Source organism: Heptranchias perlo, chromosome 14 (genome assembly GCF_035084215.1).
Source record: "Heptranchias perlo isolate sHepPer1 chromosome 14, sHepPer1.hap1, whole genome shotgun sequence".
NCBI classification, from domain to species: domain Eukaryota; kingdom Metazoa; phylum Chordata; class Chondrichthyes; order Hexanchiformes; family Hexanchidae; genus Heptranchias; species Heptranchias perlo.
Window position 1 is genome coordinate 68,259,600 of NC_090338.1, and position 18,493 is coordinate 68,278,092.

At 40.9% G+C, this 18,493-nt stretch overlaps 1 protein-coding gene across 1 annotated transcript in view; it reads right to left on the reverse strand.

Moving 5' to 3' along the window:
* rnf145a (ring finger protein 145a) overlaps positions 1-18,493 on the reverse strand; it is an 88,370-nt gene that overhangs the window by 24,685 nt on the left and 45,192 nt on the right. The gene's annotated exons all lie outside the window — the stretch shown is intronic.

The window sequence follows — 18,493 nt, forward strand, 5'->3', positions numbered from 1 at the left end:
TATACCACAGAATTGTAACATGTGGTGCACTTACCATTAAACCAAGGGGGAGTTTTTCCAGTGTATATTGCAATATATTTTGAGATGTTGTCACACACATCTGTGAAGACATGGTTTAGTGTAGATATATAAAAATTACAACGTATTGACAAAGTTGTCTTTAAGTTTCTTATCTGCAATCCTGTTAAGGATTAAAAGTCAGATAGATATGCTATTGGAATGGAAATTTAGTTTATGCATCAGGATTAGTTCTTTAAAAGGTTCCAATCTAAAGTTCATATTACACCCATTATATGTTGTGAAGGCAGCTTTGAGTATTATAGCCAAACCTGACCCAGTCCTCACCCAACGTCCATACACGTGCACTTTCAAACAGGGAACAATGGATAGTGACCTGAAGTAGTGACATTTGCTGAGTTTCCAATGGGCGCGGAAGCCAATCATCACATTCCTACTATCACCACAATGGAGGCCAACTAATTCAGCAAAGCCTGAGAACTGAATCAATCTTTCAATCTTTGTTGCACAATATTTTTACCAATCAAGCCATCAGTAGAACCTAAAATGACAATAGATATTCTGTTGCTTCAGTCATTTTTTTGAAGAATAAAGCAGAGGATGGAGTGAATATTTCTGCTAAGTTGTGAAAACCCTAGGTACAACTGTTCCTATATCAGTAAGGACAAAATTATGGGGACATGCAACAGATGGAGATCCACTGCAACCATGACTCATGGGCTCCATCAACCGTACTTGTATCCAGCTTTGCAATATTCATTAATGATCCATGCATTGCAGCATTACTACTGAATGAAGAATGTTTCTCATTTCTTATTTAATGCAATGAGGTAGCTGGGGAAACAATCTGTTCCCACATTGATATCATTCCAATATTTATCACAGAGAATCAGTAGTAATTAAGTAGTAGCAGACAAAAATTACAGGTGCTATGAGCAATAATGGACAGTTTGAGATTTATGAAATCCAAACAAATAAGACGCAGTATTATGACAACACATTCAATCCAACCTCCTGAATTATATAAAGGTGATACAAAGCACCTTCTGTCCAAAGTAATTCCCCTTCTCTGTTTGAGAGAGTCAAATATATCACCAACAAAATATAGTTTATTTCCTAGCATTTTAGAGAGCCATCTTCACCCAAATGGCCAATATTCAAGTGTGAATTTTGCCAGAGTGTCGGCAAGTTATTCAATTATGGGGGCATCAGGAGTGTGTCTTATCCTGCACTCACCAGTCAACCCCTCACAAGCACTTCCAACAGGAGTCTCTGAATAGTGATCAAACACCCTTGCTGATTTCCCCCCTCCCAATCCAGGGATGCTGAAGCATGCCCTCTTGCTATTTGACTGAAATCAGCAACACACCCCACATACATTTATTATGCAGTATGTCAGATCCACCACCAGTTGCATCATTCAAAAACAAAGCAAAACAGATTTTTTTTAATATTTGCAACAATCAAATGACCACACTATTGAACCTTGCTCTGAATTATTCACTTGAAACTGCTAGCATGCCAAATATTCTAAGCTTTTTCTTAGTCAGGCTTTTCAGAATTATAAAGACACAGGTAGAATGCAAAGCAGAATTTAATTTTACATATGGACATTTTCTCCCCTCTTTTTACAAGAGCACCACTGTATTTCCATTAAATCATAGAATGTTATAACAGTTACAGGCTATTTGGCCCATCAACACTGTGCTGGCATTGCCCCCATATGTACCACCTAGTTTGATCCCACTCTCCTATTTACTCCCCATACCCCTTAACATTGCTTTTTCAAGCAACTAATTCTCTTCTAAAATTTATGGACTCTGCTTCAATAATGGTTTGTGGCAGAGAATTCTACACTCTGACCATCCTCTGTGCAAAGAAATGTTTTCCAGTCACCTCTAATTCTTTTTATCTTAAATATCTGCCCTCTCATTGTCTCACTGCCCAGTGAAAACAATCTATCACTATTTACCCCATTATAACCCTTCACAATCCTGAGGACCTCTGATGTCACCCTCAACCTTCTCATTTCCAGCAAATAACTTCTCAGGTCTCTCTTCACAATTGTAACCCTTCATCTCTGGTAACATACTTGTGAATCCATGCTGTAGCTTTTCCATTGCTTTTAAACACTTCCCATTATGTTGTGCTTACAACTGTATACAATACTCCAATTGCAACCTAAGATCTGATACAAGTTCAACATTACCTCCTTCCTTTTGTATTCTTTACCCATAAATATAAAACCAAGGATTCTGTTTGCCTTTTTATGGTCTTATCTAATTGTGCGACCACCTTTCGTAACTTATGCATCGGCACATCAAGGACCCCTGCTCCTCTATTACATTTAAAATCATACTATGAGATGTACCTACTTTCCTTAGTCTCCGTTCCAAAATGCTTTAGTTCACGTTTTTCTGCATCTGCCTCCAACTGCAACTCAATCTCAAGTTTGAAGTAATCTGTTCCAGCCTGAAATGTCCAATCTCATTTGCTGCTGTTTCCTGCTCAACTTCAGGGCTGTACTTCAGTGCACAGCTGACTTCTCAGCTTCACACTGCTGCTGTGTTGGGTCCTGGACAGAAAATCCACTTTTCCTTGGGTCAAATTCCATTTCTCCACTGCTTCTGGGCTTTACCTCACCTTCACTACCACTTATACGTATGTATTTCCTGCTGGACTCTATATTCCAGTACCTGGTCTGCTTCGCTGGGTTCTGTTTTCTGCTCCTCTGCTGCGACTTTTCACTCAATACTGAGCGAGCTCTGGATCTGTTCCTGCTGGTTCCCACTCTACTCTACAACTTCAGCCCACCTGTTGCAGAAATCTTCACCCAAGCGTTGTCATCTTGATTATTCCAATTCTGTTCTGGCTGGCCTCCCACCGTCCATAAAGTTTAGACCCCCTTTAAAACCCAATTCTTCACCTGGCTTTTGGTCACCCCTCCTAATATCTCCTTCTCTAGCTCAGTATCTTTTTTTTTTCTGATTCCACCTCAGTGAAGTGTCTTGGGATTTTTTTCTATGTTCAAGGCACGATATAAATGCAAGCTGTTGTTGATGATTAAAATGTCCTACAATTATAACTCCATTGTTGATGTATGCTTTTTAAATCTTCGAATGCTTTTATCTTGAATTTCCTTTCTGCTGTCCAGCCATCTATAATATACTCACAAACATGACTGATCTTGCTTTTTCAAAGTTCAATCCAAAGGGATTCTGTTTGAACCATTGCTCCATTCAAATCTTTATGCTCGAGTGCTACGATAGCTTCTCCAGTAAGAATCACGACCGCTCCTCCCTTATTTATTTCTCTATCCCTCCACAAAGTGTTATACCAGGAATATGTAATTGCCAATCTTAACCCAGCTACTGTCATGTTTCAACTATTATGTCATGATATTCTATTTAACCCATGACTCCAGCACCCCAATTTAGTTTTGTGTGCTCTATTCATTAATATATACATTTTAGTTTGGATTCCCTTGGGATGGCAATTTCTCCTTTTTTACTTTCCTGCATTAATTTATTCTTCCTTACTAAATTATCCGACTTCGCTTAACCTGTCAACCTCCTTATTCCCAAAATATCTAAAGCTTATTCCTTCCCAGCTGCCTACTCTACTGGCTTGCTTTACTTCTCCCCCTGCCGTATTAGTTTAAACCCTCCCCACAAATCTCGTTAGCCTCCCTGCAAGGATATTGGTTCCATTTTTGCTCAGTTCATTCCTGCACCAGAATGGCTCCCAATGCCCAAGGACTCCGAACCTTTCCCTCTGACATCCTGTCCTCAGTCACATTCTTCGAAAACGACTATCAAGAATTCTTACAGTTCTTCCCTTGCCCTTCAAGATGTCACACTACACAGCAGGACAGCTCCTATTTATTGATCAGTGTGCTCACTCTGAAAACCCCTTTCTTCTTGCACATTAAAGCCAAATGTTTGAAGCATCCAAATGGATGCCAAAACCTCAGTTCTAACAAGCAGGCCTCTGGAGCTCTAGTAAATCACATTCTCAAATCAAATTTACAATTATATCCTTTTCAAATGGATCTGAGAGCTTCCTCGTGGCTCAGTTGGTTGAATAATGAGTCAGAGACCAGGAAGATCCTAGTTTTGATCGCCAGTTGTGTGCTGCGTCAGCTGATCTCAGCTGAAGCAGCAGTAGAGGTTCTACAAATGGCACCAGCAGCTTGGGTTAGCAGGGGGAAAATCAGTAGGATTTATAATTCTGATGACTATCCAGTGACCCATGGTGGAAAGACTGTGTGTGGGCTTTCGGTGCAATTGAGATTGGGCTTGTGATGCCCTGGCAGTTAAATTGTCGATTTGCACTACTGACTCGGCTCAAATATGAATGATGACCATTTGGACAAGGTACCGGAGGCAATCAGCATCTGTGGAACTGGAATCCAGCAAGGACTGAAAGGCTTAAAAAGAGGGGAGGAAGGAAGAAAAACAACCTTACAAAAAGGGACAATGCCTGTGGGAAAAAACAACCATACACTTCCAGTGTTAAATGATAATGACAGATTTTCAAAACCACTTTGCACATTTCATTGAACTAGAATGCATCCAAGCAACCAAAATGAATTCAATTTTATGTAGAACTCAGGAGCGTGGATATCAGTTCTCTTTAATGTGATCAGGTAGTTTTGTCTGCTGGGAATATCAATGATGTAGTCACTGTTCCGGTGTTCTACATATTGTGGCCACCTCTAAATCAGCAAAGGAGAAAAGTTAAGTCATTTTAAATCAAGCCTCCAGGGCAGTATAAATTGAGACGTGTGCTGGCAGAAGGGGTTTTATATTAAACACATGGCCCTGGGAGACCAGCGCTCAAACATAGACTTATGACCTCCATAGGTACTTCTACCCTGTTTATATTTGTTGGGAGACCCTTCAGTGCTTTGCAGTACTCAAATATCTGGGTCTCTGGTAACAGCATGGGAACTGCACATCTGCCATCTACATCGCAAGAACCACTCATTTGCCAATAACACTCCTTTAATAAGCCACCTAAAATCACGTGGATCCTTTCTGATATTGCTTGAAGTCTACAGACCCCAAAATACAAATTGGATGAATTCCAAATCTGCCCAGCAATGTAAATGGAGTGAAATCAGAACACAGGTATTCACATCATCCTGTGGAACCAAACACACAATATAAATGGGATATTAAAATGCCAAGCCATTTGGGATATTAAAAAGAGTCAATTAGCACTGGCACCAGCAAGAGTCATGCTTTGACACTTCAGGAAAACATTGCATTGGTGCCATCGGCACAGTGTAACAGCAGAATAAAGGGAAAGTGAAAGTAATTCTCCTACACACCTAATAGCATGCATTATGCACTATACTGATGGAATAAAGATCCATCTACACGGTCCCAACTGTAAATTCTAAATTCCTACAGCAACACTTCCATTACTCGCATCACTGACTGCTCTGATGCTGATGTCTCAGAGCTATCTCGAGTCACCCGGTATGTTCAATTTATACTTCAGACATGCTCGTTTGTTCAGCAAGAAGTTTAATCTAAGCCTTAAAACACTTCAGTTACCCCTTTCTTTGTGTGCTCTTGGTTTCGGAGAAATACTTCCTGACACACACTCCCCCATTCACATTTGTCTTTACAGGCTATCCTTTCACGTGTATTTTTCTGATGTGAAATACAGAGACCAGATTATTACATGCATGTGTGGATAGTAAAGTGACATGATATGTTGCAGCAAAGATAACTGGTGGCTGACCCAGAACAAGATGGAGGGCCTGGAAATAAATAAAAAGTGGTGGATGCTCTTCTACGGTTAGGGCTGATGCAGAATAACAAGGCTTTGCTATACTTAACCTGGGAGTGCTTAATCCTGACACTGTGCGCCTGAAACAGAAAATGTTAGCCACCCTCATAACATAGAGGGTTTTTTTTGGTTAAGTTTTTGCATTTCTACTTAATAAATATTTGAAATCTTTTATTAATTATAGCCTGGAAATTAATCAGTAAAGATTGCACAACTACTGTTCTTAAAAAGAGAGGGGATGAAATGGGACATGAAACTCTGAACGGGAGGGGTCAGAAAAAATAAGTTTGGGAAGCTCTGCTCGAGTAGAAAAAGCACCTCAGAGATGCAAGGATGGTCCTCGCCAGGTAAGAAGAAAAACATTACATTTACCTATCATTGGTCAAGATGTTTGTGTAAAAGCTTCCTTGGCAGGAGATGACAACACAATTTGTGACAATACAATTTTAGGAGGGGGAGGAAAATGCAATGTTTTATGGCCAGTTACCATCCACACTGGCCCCCAAAAGGGGTGAAAATCACTTTATTTGCTTTTCCCCTAGTTGCACCAATTGTTCCCTATTTAATATTTCCTTACGTTCTTTCCCCCTCCCTTGGCTACCCTGCTTCCTTCAGTCAATAAGACAGGAACGGTCGACAATATAGATTTCTCTGCAGCTGCCATTACAGCTGCACAGCCATCTGACAAAACATGACCTTCTGTGGAGAATGATGTTTCTTGTCCTGCCAGACATCAGCAGGACAGCAATTTAAAGCGTATCACTCCATCAAGCAGTCTGTCAACGAAGTTACCAGTACTATTATTCCAATTTTTTTTGCTGAACTGTATGCTCAAGGGAAGGATGTCTGCACTTTGAAATCAAACATTTCCGGCACTTCCAGGTACTGTACAGCATAGTTCGAAGTGCAGCAAATTCCCCTCTGCACTGCCCCAGCCGCAAAAGACCACCCCATTCTCATCAGTGACATTTTCCCTTCCCGCACGAGCCAGCCAGACTCGGAGTTTGCTATTTTAGTGACAGATCAGGGCTCTGAACCAATGTCTCCTACCAACTAGGTTGAGATTGCACAAACACATTGCACGCAAAACTCAGCTAACAGAGGAGATTTTTGAATCCAGGTTCTGGAGGTGGAAGTACATGATGCTAACCGAATGCTCCATCCAGTGCCATCTGCCAAAACGTTCTTTGATCGAAGTGAATACGAGTGTGCCTGGTCCAAATTCAAATCTACATCTTGGAGACTGGGAGCTGAAATCTGCTATTAAATCCTCCTGTGAAGGCAGATAATCTGGTATAATTTTGTCATATTGCTTTATCAGCATCCTGCCAGTGGATGGGGCTAGATAGAAACAAAGAACTACAAAAGCACAGGGTACCTAAAAAAGAAAGATTGAGCGTAGTGAAAAGCAACCAAATGGGTGAAACTGCAAGAGGATGAATCAGTGTCTTCAGTAAAAGGAGGACAGAAAAGTAGGGGAGGGAAAGGAACATGAAAGGGAAAAAGGTGAAAGAATATAACACAAAGGGAAGAAAATTAAAAACTCAAAATAGGTACAGGAAAGACAGTGAATCATTTGAAAATAAAGCAACTGTTCGCTTGTGACCTCTGGAGCTTCTCAAATAGGCTTTTAGTGTAAAATGGTCTTTGACTCATTATGCAGAGGTAATAAGACACAACGACATGTAAAAAAGAAAAAAAACAAAAACAGAAGTGCTGCAAATGCACAGTAGATCCCTCAGTCGACAAGTTAACATTTCACACTGAGGCCCGCTGTCTGGGTGCTGATGGCGCTAATTTCTTCAGTTTTCCTCTCGGGCTTTATTTTATTTCAGTATTATTAAATTGATTGCTGCATGTGTGACTGAAATCTCCCATTATTTAGCTCGTTAGACCTTCCAGCTGGAGAGAAATTTTACAAAGGTGAAGACTCGGTGAAACGCCGAAGATGTGAAATCATTTAGCACTGTTATTTTGCACAGGCCAAAAAATTCTTTTTTGGTGAAAGTATAAAAGTCCAATGCTAACAAAGTGTCTGGTCCATCAGCAAAGGCAAAGAACAGGAATGGTGACACCAAGTGCTTGAAAACAGATTCACTTGCTTTGGATGCAGTAACCTCAAGGCATTCTACGGGGTGAGGTGCTCGGATAAAACAGCATATGGCCACGCAAACTTCACTGTCACCTGGAAACCAAGCATTTGTTGGTGACCCCTTCATTCAAGATGTATTTATTGTCAAAATGCTACCAAAAGAGCTCCTCAGTGTTCTCAACAGTAATTCAAGCTGCAATCTCATCAAAGCACATTCAATTGAATCACATTTTTGTTGTGTTAGAGATGGTGGATTATCACCTGCAGCAGTTGCTGTCCATTGGTTATCCAGAGGGAGCGAAGGAGGCAAGGTTTACAACTTGCCTCCAAATTGCGTGAGGAAGTCTGCATTTTTCTTAGTCAACAATTCTCCTCTCCTTCAACATTTTGAAAATCCTCACTGAATTGCCTTGTTAGTGTACTTGGCTGACCTATTTGAATGTCCGAATTCACCCGTGTCACTTCAGGAACAAGATGTTAGTGTTTCACTGTCAAAAAGTCAATCAAGGCATTCACTCGCAAGTTTGCCTCGTGGTCTTCACAAATAGAGAGTTGATCTCTGTGCTCTTTGGAGACACAGACATTGCCCAAGAGTACAATTTTTTGTATGAATGCACTTGTGTGAGTATGTTTCAGGTTCTGGCAAAAGGTAACAAGTGGTTCAGGAACCCCTTTGTCACCAAACCAACACCTATAGCGAACATCACCAAAAATGAATCAGAAAGCATCAATAAATTGATGGAACACTGAATCCAGCATTTTCCCACTGACTAATTTTCAGCTGTCCATTGGAACAGGAGGAGGCCATTCAGCCCCTCGTGCCTGCTCCGCCATTTGATAAGATCATGGCTGATCTGTGATCTAACTCCATATACCTGCCTTTGGCCCATTTCCCTTAATACCTTTGGTTGGCAAAAAGCTATCTATCTCAGATTTAAATTGAGCTAGTATCAATTGCCGTTTGCGGAAGAGTTCCAAACTTCTACAACCCTTTGTGTAGAAATGTTCTCTAATTTCGTTCCTGAAAGGTCTGGCTCTAATTTTTAGACTGTGCCCCCTACTCCTAAAATCGCCAAACAGCAGAAATAGTTTCTCTCTATCCACCCGATCGGTTCCCCTTAATATCTTATAAACTTCGATCAGATCACCCCTTAACCTTCGACACTCCAGAGAATACAACCCCAATTTGTGTAATCTCTCCTCGTAACTTAGCCCTTGAAGTCCGGGTATCATTCTAGAGTGAATTTCTTGAATTTATGTAACAAGCTCTGAGCTATTGATTCCCTTTGCATCCACTTAACGGTGAGAGTCAGGATGGCCAGGGTTGCCTGGATTCGACAAAGTACGAAGCACCCTTTACAGTGGAAAGTAACGTGGATACTACCTTTCTGCAATCCAGTATAGAAAAGCTCTGCACATCTAAAAAGCTAATTCACCTGTCCACTAATAAAAGCTTTGCATTATTAACTACATCTTTACAAAATTTTCTGTTGGCACTCATATTTAATCAGCCATCATGAAGCAAATAGAAAATATATTGGAGTCACTCACTTGAACATGGCTTCTGACAGAAAAGGTTATGTCTTACCAATCTGAGTGAATTTTTTTTGAAGATACTAAATTGATTAAGGTAATCCAGTAGGCATCATATATTTACAATTTTCAAAAAGCTTTTGATAAAGTACTGCACAATAGGTTATCCGACAAGATAGAATCCTGTGAAATTGGTGGGAAGGTGTTCCAAGTCAATTAACAATTGGCTGCATTCCCATCGGCAAAAAGTGGTTATTAACGGCTGTAGATCTGTTTGGAAACCCGTTACCAGTGGTGTCCCGCAGGAATCATGGTTAGGACCATTGCTCATCATGATTTTCATAATAACATGGATGATGGGGGACTGGTTCGCATGTTAGTGAATGATAAAGATCTGTGAGAGTGTTAAGATCGCAGACCAAAATAAACTACTGCAAGCAGATCATGACACGATGGGGGAATGGGCCCATGTTTGGCAAATGGCATTTATCATAGATAAATGTAGTGCTATGCATGTGGCAGAGTCAAAGCCAAGTATACTACTCTATAGGGGACAGCACTGAAGTCTGTGAAGAAAAAGATCTGTTTTACAGTGTAAAATTCTCTTTTACAGTTCACAACCAGTGTCATGAAGCAATAGCCAAAGCAAATAGAGTGTTCAGTTGCATGGCTAGGATGATACAATATAAAACAAAAAGCATCATATTGTCCTTGTATAACAGTTTGGTTAGGACCCACTTCGAATACTGTGTCCAGTTTTGATCTCCTCACGTGGTGGGTGATATTGAAGCTTCGGATAAGGTTCAGAGGAGGGACACATGAATAATGCCCAGTTAAAAACACCTCAGTTACTCCGATGGGCTTTAAAAAGCTGGATCTATTTACTTTAGAGAAGTGCAGACTCCAGGGCGATTTGATTGAAGTGCTTAAAATAACGAAAGGACTCGACTGTGCTCGTATCAATAGATTATTTTACTTCGATTGGTTAGGAGGAACCAAAGGTCATGCATATAAGTTACACAAGAGTATAACTAGGTTGGATGTCAAAAGGTTCTTCTTTTCCCAGAGGATAGTAGGCAATGGAACAAGTTATCAGCCCATGCAGTGAGTGTGGATTCACTGCACACCTCAAAGAGAGCTGACGAATGCGGATTCATTGCATTCAAAAGGCAGCTGGATCTATTCCAGGCTGGGGCGGAAATCACAATATGCAAAAGATAGGTGAGACACTGAGCTATATAAATTATGGCCGATGCGGTCTCCTGGACTAGTTTTAATCGCCTTAGGGGATCGGAGAGGAATTTTTTAGATTTTGTCTCCCTAAATTGGCCTTGGATTTTTATCTACTTTTTTGTCTCTCCCAGGAGATTACATGGCGGCTGATGAAAGGATGTGTTGGAAATTATGATGCTAAAGGTATCATGACTGTATGGGACAGGCTTGATGGGCCAGCTAATCTTTTCCTGTCCATCAAGTTAGCATGTTCATAACATGTTCTCCTCTGCTCTGCTTCCCCTCCACAAAGTTCTATGGCTGGAAACTCATTATGTAGAGAATCACTTAAAAGTTGCATCACCAGCCACCCTGATACTTGTTCATTTTTCTGACATGTAGGTATTAATAATTGAGTAGTTGTGGAAATTTGGCATGATCTGCCACTGTCGATTGTTGCAGTGCAATAGACAGAGTAATTGGGCCGAATGGCCTGCTTCCATGTTGTAACTTCTATGCTATTAAAACTGCTCAGAAATGGCCCAACACTTTCCATCCAGTCAGAAAAGAGAGACAAAGGACATCTTCCAATTGCTGTTATGGGCCATGAACTAAGTTCCGATCACCAAACAGATACAGATGTGGAAGGGCTTTCGGCCAATCCTAGTTTGCCCATCCAGAAGAAAACGACTGTCCCCGCCAATGCCACAGGCTTCAATTAATCCAACATCTTTGCTTGCACAACTCTATCTGGAAGTCCTTTCCATGTGAAAAACTTTCTGACGATCTGATCAATGGTTCCTCAACTCTGGTGACCTGCACCAGGAACAACTCAACACTAAGTGCATTGCTTCATTCAACTATAATCAGCTTCCATTTTGTCATTCACAAATTACCTAATCAGCTCACCTGTGCAACTTATTTTTCATTTATTATCTCTTTTTCAAGCAGTAAGAGATTATTTCAGTTGGCTTGTTGCAGTGCAATACACAGACTAGTTGGGCCGAATGGCCTGTTCCTGTGTTGTAACTTCTATGCATTTATAACTACTCAAATGGCCCAAGAGTTTCCATCTAGCCAGAAGAGACAATGGACATCTTCCTTTAATTGCAGTTATGACCCATGAAATAAGTTCTTGTAGTTACAGTCCACTTCACAATCAACACAAGGAAACAGAAAGACTTTGGACAGCGGAGCTTTATTCAGCAGTTTGAAGCTCGGAGCAGTCTTGCATGGAGTGCCAAGAATATGATAATGGAAACATTGAGTTAGTATGGTGGGCAGTGAATGATGTATTTCTTTGAAACTGTGTTCAAAGTAAAAATATTGAATGGTAGGAAATTGGGAGAAACAGGGAAAACCTTGTGCTACTGTTGGTTAAGTACACATTCAAATTTCAAGTCTGGTCTTAAGTTAAAGAAATTAGTTTAGTCATTCTCAATCCAGATCCCAGTGAGTACAAGATCACAGCACAAAGCTGCACAACTTACAAAACATTGAGCACACCTCCCCCATGGCTCAGTTTAGCTACTCATTGGATAAATTAAGATCAGAAAGGTCTCATTTTTGATCCCAGATCACCAGAAAGATACAGATGTGGAAGGCCTTTCAGCCAACCTTAGTTCGCCCATCCAGAAGAAAACTACTGCCCCTGCCATCACAACAGGCTTCAATGAATCCAGCATTTTTGCCTCCACTGCACTATCTGGAAGTCCTTTCCAAGTGAAGAACTTCCTGACTTGAGCCCTAAATTTGTTTTTTGGCAGAATAAACTGCTCTCTTGCCTGAATGTCAACCCAAGTTTCTCCAGTCTTTCTTCATAAATTAGCCCTCTGACCCAAAGAACCAGTCTTGTGGCTCTTAGCATTGATCCAGAACTTTAATATCCCCATTGCAATTTGGTGACTAGAACTTGCACTTTACTGTTTTGACTCAGCACTTCACGTGCCTTATTGATTATTGCTCCACAATGATTGTCACGCACCAAGTCCATTTAACACCCTCAGATCTTTTCAACTTCAACCCCAACTATTTCAACACCATTCGTGGAGTACTAATGATAGCCATTTTTTTCTTCCAATGTGCAATACTTGTCTACATTAAATTTCATCTGCTTCTGTTCTGCCCACTTACATTATTCATCTAACTCATTCCGTAGATCAATTGAACTGCCCAACCCTCCCACAAAGTTTGGAATGTCAATGAATTTTGCCTTGAGCTCCTGAATCTGTCATTTATGTAAATTAGAAACAATAGAGGTCCCAGTGCTGATCTGTGGGTACCCAACTCAGCACTACTTCCCATCTTGACAGGACTTAACTAAAAAGTATCCAATGCTTCCTGTTTGTCAGTTAATTTCATAGCAATTCCCAGATTTTACCTTAAATTCCTACCACTTTGAGGGGAAGTCGCAGCCTTGTGTGAAAAATGTTGTCAAAAGTTCCACTACTTGATAGTTAAATTGGCTGATATCAGCTGGGATGGAGCAATAGCTCCAAGTTAAATAACAGTCCCAGGTTAGGGAACAAAGAAAGAAAATCAACAGGATACTTGCTCCTGATTATTACCAAGTGATTCTGGTTCTGTAAATACGCGTGTCTGGGTGACAGATGGAGAGAGGAGCAGGCTCAAATAGCCTGCTGGCACTTTTTGTCAGGGCTCACAAGAATATTGGCCACCTGACCAACGTACTTGACGTCGTCCAGGGTTGACAATCTTGACCTCAGAAGAACTTAAGAAATAGATGCAGTAGGAGGTCATGCAGCCCCTCGAGCCTGCTCCGCCATTTAATAAGATCTTGACTGATCTTTGACCTCAACGCCACTTTCCCGCCCGATCTCCATAACCCTTGATTCCCCTCGAGGCCAAAAGTCTATCAATCTCAGTCTTGAATATACTCAATGACTTAGCATCCACAGCCTTCTGGGTTAGAGAATTCCAAATTCACCTCTGCTGCAAAGTATAGATATTTTGGCATTTGACAAGAACAGGATTCAGTTCAATTCAGCTGTGCTGCTCTCCATGAAAAAAAAGCAGAAAATTGGGAATCATACAGCAAGCAGTTCTTTCAGGAGAAGAGGGCACCAAGAGAAAAAGCATTAAGTTTGAGTACTGGTGCATAACATTAGCAAAATATTTAAAATCATCTCCAGTTAATTTCTATGTATTTCAGCTTTTAAAATACTATTTCCACTCTAAGTTTTCAAGGCTCGAGAACGATAGTAAAATAGTTTTTAAGAATGGACAAAGTGACCACTTAGCCTTGGAGTGAATTCTTGGGTTGGTTAATCTTTTAACTGCAACTTTGACTTGCTCAAATTAAATACCAACTGCACCTCACTCCTATCACTTCCTCTTAACATTTCCTACTTTCTGGTTACGCTTCTGCAATTTTCTCTTTCACTTCTGCATCTCAACATCTCTCAGTTGCCTTGATCTGAATTTCATTTCCAGTCTTTTTTCGAAGAGGGTTATTTATGAGGAGGCTCACTGGAGAGAGAAAGCTATTTTTGTTGCAATTTTTAATCATGGAATGGTACATTTTGATTTGGATGATAACCCCATATTCCACATTTGAATCACAAATAAATAAAGGACCCTTCATTATGAATTTTGGGGAAAAACATCCCTATTTTCTTCCTTTTCCAAGTCAAACTGAATCCTGTTCTCAACCGATGTCGATACATATACAATTTGCAGCAGAGGGCACTGGATAACAAATGTGTGTGAATTCTTCCTTTCCTCAGCCCCAGGGACCCAAGGCCAACTGTAATGCTTCTGCAGTCACCCCAGCTCAGATCAAATTACTCAGTGAAGACTGGGAATTGAACTTGGTGTCTTCCAACCTGAATAGTAAAGTGTTACAGCAATTGATGCCTTTACCGAGAATCATTGGAGGTGCTTTATATATAAAATGAAATTATTCTGTCAGAGGCCTCAATAGTAGCTCCCCAACTGATTAAATAGAAACTGGATTTTGTTTTCTTTCCTGGATATTGATTTGCATTTACAGAACACAAGGTTGAAAATTGCAGAGGCTCTGCCACAATCTTCCAATCATCCTCCTTCGATATGGGGTTGGTGCCAGAGGACTGGAAGATTGCAAATGTTACACCCCTGTTCAAAAAGGGGAGAGTGATAAACCCGGTAACTACAGGCCAGTCAGCCTAACGTCAGTGGTAGGGAAACTTTGAGACAATAATCCAGGACAAAATTAATTGGCACTTGGAAAAATATGGGCTAATAAATGAAAGTCAGCACGGATTTGTTGAAGGAAAATAGTGTTTGACTAACTTGATTAAATTCTTTGATGAACGAACAGAGTTGGTGAGGGTAGTGCGGTTGACGTTGTGCATATGGACTTTCAAAAGGCATTTGATAAAATACCACATAATAGACTTGTTAGCAAAATTAAAGCCCATGGGATTAAAGGGACAGTGGCAGCATGGATACAAAATAGATATAGGGCAGAAAGCAGAGAGTAGTGGTGAATGGTTGTTTTTCAGACTGGAGGGAAGAATACAGTGGTGTTCACCAGGGGTCAGTAGTCTGACCACTGCTCTTTTTGTTATATATTAATGACCTGGACTTGGGTATGGGGAATATAATTTCCAAGTTTGCAGATGACAAGAAACTCAGAAATGTCGTAAACAATGTGGAGGATAGTAACAGACTTCAGGAGGACATAGACAAACTGGTGAAATGGGCAGACACATAGCAGATGAAATTTAATGCAGAGAAGTATGAAGGAGGAATGAGGAGAAGCAATATAAACTAAATGGTACAATTTTAAAGGGCGTGCACGATCAGAGAGACCCGGGGGTTTATGTACACAAATCTTTGAAGGTGACAGGACAAGTTGAGAAGGCTGTTAAAAAAGCATATGGAATCCTGGGTTTTATTAATAGAGGCATAGAGTACAAAAGCAAGGAAGTTTTGCTAAATCTTTATAAAACACTGCTTAGGCCAAAGCTGGAGTACTGCATTCAATTTTGGGCTCTGCACTTTTGGAAGGATAGCAAGGCCTAAGAGGGTGAAGAGATTTACTGGAATAGTACCAGGGATGAGGGACTTCAATTATGTGGACAGACTGGAGAAACCAGGATTGTTCTCCTTAGAACAGAGAAGGTTAAGGGAAAATTTGATAGGAGGTGTTCAAAATCATGCATGGTTTTGATAGAGTAAATGAGAAACTGTTTCTAGTGGCAGGAGGGTTGGTAAGCAGAGGACCAGATTTAAGGTGATCGGCAAAAGAACCAGAGGCAACGAGGAAACATTTTTTTAATGCAGCGAGTTTGTCATGATTTGGAATGTACTGCCTGAAAGGGTGGTGGAAGCAGACTCAATAGTAATTTTCAAAAGGAAATCGGAGAAATACTCAAAGGGAAAAAATTTACAAGGCTATGGGGAAAGAGCAGGGGAATGGGCCTAATTGGATAGCTCTTTCAAAGAGCCGGCTCCTGTGCTGTACCCACTATGATACATACTTCCCTGGTAGTGAAGTTGAATGACAGTTGAGCACTTACATTGAACCATCACTCTGGAGGTACAATGCAGTGCTGGATGGTAACGATTCTAACAGATAGGAGAAAATGTTCATAAACGATGGGGCAGAGATATGGATGGAGTAGTAAGTAGTTCGCACCAAAAGTACTTCTCTATATGCATCCTTGCCCTAAAACGATGATCTTTCTTTTACATAATATAAGAAATAGGAGGAGTCGGCCATTCGGCCCCTCAAGCCTGCTCCGCCATTCAACAAGATCATGGCTGATCTTCTACCTCAATGCCATTTTCGTGCACTATCTCCATATCCCTTGATGTCTTTAATATCTCGAAATCTATCTATCTTTGTTTTGAATGTACTCAATGACTGAGCCTCCACAGCCCTCTGGGGTAGAGAATTCCAGATTTACCATCCTCTGAGTGAAGAAATTTCTCCACATCTTAGTCCAAAATGGCCTACCCCTAATTCTGAGACTGTGACCCCTGGTTCTGGACTCACCAGCCAGGGGAAACATCCTCCCTGCATCGACCCTGTTGAGCCCTGTAAGAATTTTGTATGTTTCAAGGAGATCACCTCTCATTCTTCTAAACTCCAGAGAATACAAGCCTGTTCACTCAATCTCTCCTCATATGACAATCCCGCCATCGGAGGAATCAGTCTGGTGAACCTTTGTTGCACTCCCTCTATGACAAGTATATTCTCTCTTTGGTAAGAAGACCAAAATTGTACACAGTACTCCAGGTGCAATATCACCAAGGCCCTATATAATTGCAGTTGGACATCTTTATTCCTGTACTCAAATCCTCTTGTAATAAAGGCCAAGATTATTATACAATGGATGAGGCAACAACAACATTATCGCAATGAATGTTATTGGGCTTTTCTTTTAGAAAAAGACTACTTCAATCATTAAAAATGTAGCATGCAGCAGGACATCATAGTACCGCCATCTCTTTTCCATAAAGTTCCTGATAAAGGCAACCAAACAAGAGGCTGAATGATTAAAATCACTAAGGAATTGGTACTCAGTAAAATAATGGGACTCAAGGCGGATAAATCCCCGGACCTGATGGCTAACATCCTAGGGTCTTGAGGGACGTGGCAGTAGGGATTGTGGATGCTTTGGTAATAATTTTCCAAAATTCTCTGGACTCGGCAAAGGTCCCGGCAGATTGGAAAACTGCTGATGTAACACCCTTATTTAAAAAGGTTCGTTGGCAGAAGGCTGGAAATTATAGACCAGTTAGCCTAACATGTGTGGTGGGTAAAATTTTGGAGTCTATTATTAAGGAGACAGTAACGGAACATTAAGATAAACATAATTTATTAGGACAAAGTCAGCATGGCTTGAGTTCTGTGAGGACATAACGTACAGGGTGGATAAAGGGGAACCAGTGGACGTAGTGTATTTAGACTTCCAGAAGGCATTCGACAAGGTGCCACATAAAAGGTTATTGCTCAAGATAAAGAATCACTGGATTGGGGGTAATATTCTGGCATGGGTGGAGAATTGGTGATCTAACAGGAAGCAGAGAGTTGGGATAAATGGTTCATTCTCGGACTGGCAACCAGTAGCCAGTGGTGTTCCGCAGGGGTCGGTGCTGGGTCCCCAACGCTTTACAATCTTTTTACCCATTTGGAGGAGGGGACCGAGTGTAACATATCAAAGTCTGCAGATGATACAAAGATGGGAGGGAAAGTAGAGAGTGAGGAGGACATAAAAAATCGACAAGGGGATATAGACAGGCTGGGTGAGTGGGCAGAGATTTGGCAGATGCAATACAATATTGGAAAATGTGAGGTTATGCACTTCGGCAGGAAAAATCAGAGAGCAAGTTATTATCTTAATGGCGAGAAACTGGAAAGTACAGCAGTACAAAGGGATCTGGGGGTCCTAGTGCAAGAAAATCAAAAAGTTAGTGTGCAGGTGCAGCAGGTGATCAAGGCAGCCAACGGAATGTTGGCTTTTATTGCTAGGGGGATAGAATATAAAAACAGGGAGGTATTGCTGCAGTTATATAAGGTATTGGTGAAACCGTACCTGGAATACTGCATACAGTTTTGGTGTCCATACTTAAGACATACTTGCTCTCGAGGCAGTACAAAGAAGGTTCACTCGGTTAATCCCGGGGATGGACGAATGAGGAGAGGTTGAGTAGATTGGGACTCTACTCATTGGAGTTCAGAAGAATGAGAGGCGATCTTATTGAAACATATAAGATTGTGAAGGGGCTTGATCGGGTGGATGCGGTAAGGATGTTCCCAAGGATGGGTGAAACTACAACTAGGGGGCATAATCTTAGAATAAGGGGCTGCTCTTTCAAAACTGA